General features: G+C 41.1%; 1 non-coding gene across 1 annotated transcript; it reads right to left on the bottom strand.

Annotated features, from left to right (window-relative positions):
• Window positions 1-1,386: 1,386 nt before the first annotated feature.
• On the bottom strand, window positions 1,387-1,448 carry LOC116270142. The gene has a single exon (XR_004178075.1). It is a non-coding gene; the product is annotated as a U7 small nuclear RNA (small nuclear RNA).
• Window positions 1,449-1,772: the final 324 nt, after the last annotated feature.

Here is a 1,772-nt window from a genome sequence, read left to right as displayed (position 1 = left end):
ACCTGCCTCTGAGCTGTTTCAGTGTTCAGAACTAGGAAATTGATTTCTTTAAATTTATTTTTGTAATTATGACTTTGTCAATCTAAACAAAAAACAAAGAGAAATACTCTCTTATAGAAAATAACGTTTATTCAGGTATATGTATTGCAATGGGAATGTGGGTGCCATAGGAAATTATTAACATGTGCATATTCTGGGAGGTAAAGGAAGGTAAAGGTTTTTAAAGAAAAAATGAGGACCAACCTGGCCAAGATGGCGAAACCCCATCTCTACTAAAAATACAAAAATTAGCTGGGCATAGTGTCAGGTGCCTGTAATCCCAGCTACTCGGGAGGCTGAGGCAGGAGACTTGTTTGAAGCCAGGAGGCAGAAGTTGCAGTGAGCCAAGATCATATCATTGCACTCCAGCCCGGGACTCCGAAAAAGAAAAAAGGAAGAAGAATTGTTTTGAGATAATTATCCTTGGCTACAAGGATCAATAACAAGGATAGCACAGTCCAAGATTGGACAGGCCATTGCTGGGCAGATGTCCCCACAAAAGTATTTGTGTGTGTGTAGAATTGTGACCGCCTTTGTGCAAGGTTGTGGTTTTTGCAAAATCTTTTGCAATAGTGATTGTGACCAGGCATTGATGCATGAGAACCCACCCATCATGGCCTTCCCCGGCTGTTTGTCAGGGCTTTCAATACAAGTGGCTCCATTTTGATTCAGACAATTTTCACAAGTTCCTATTGATATTCTTGGTTTGAATTTAGCATTATTGGGTTTTGTTTGTATACAGTGAAGGGGTCCAAGAGCAGTTCTGCTATATGCATAGATTGTATCATAGAGAAGTCTGGTATTTTAGTGTATCCATCACCAGATAGTGTATATTGTACCCATTAAGTAATTTCTCTCAGCATTATAGGTTTTTATTTCATTTTATTTATTTATTTATTTAGAGAAGGAGTTTTGCTTTTGTTGCCCAGGCTGGAGAGAAATGGCGTGGTCTCAGCTCACTGCAACCTCCACCTCCCAGGTTCAAGCGATTTTCCTGCCTCAGCCTCCTAAGTAGCTAGGATTACAGGCGTGCGTCACCACATGTGGGTAATTTTTTATTTTTAGTAGAGACGGGGGTTTCACCATGTTGGCCAGGCTGGTCTTGAACTTCTGACCTCAGGTGATCTTCCTACCTCAGCCTCCCAAAGTGCTGGGATTACAGGTGGGAGCCACCATGCCTGGCCTGCGTTATAGGTTTTTAAAAATACTTGATTTTATATTTGTGTCTCTTTTCTCTTACATTGGAAATCTTGGTTTTTGACAAAATTAGCATTTTTATCTCTGCATCTTATTGCTCTATAGTTTATTCAATCAGTCCCCTATTTTTTTTCTTTTTTTAACTCTTTTAGAGGCTTTTGGGCAAAAACCAGAAAGCCTGCTAGACAAATTCTAAAAGAACTGTAACACTAATCAGTCCCCTATTAATTGACATTTGGGTTGTCTCCAATATTCAACTTTTGCAGATAATGCCATAAGAAATATTTTTTTGGCCGGGCACAGCAGCTCACACCTGTAATTCCAGCACTTAGGGAGGCTGAGGCGGGTGGATCACTTGAGATCAGGAGTTCGAGACCAGCCTGGCCAACATGGTGAAACCCCATCTCTACTAAAAATACAAAAATTAGCCATGCATGGTGGCATATGCCTGTAATTCCAGCTACTTGGGAGGCTGAGGCAGGAGAATTGCTTGAACCTGGGAGGCAGAGGTTGCAGTGACCTGAGATTGCACCATC

Source organism: Papio anubis, chromosome 13 (assembly GCF_008728515.1).
Source record: "Papio anubis isolate 15944 chromosome 13, Panubis1.0, whole genome shotgun sequence".
Taxonomy (NCBI): domain Eukaryota; kingdom Metazoa; phylum Chordata; class Mammalia; order Primates; family Cercopithecidae; genus Papio; species Papio anubis.
The sequence above is the reverse complement of the archived record's forward strand: the minus strand, read 5'-3'. Positions and strand labels throughout refer to the sequence as shown.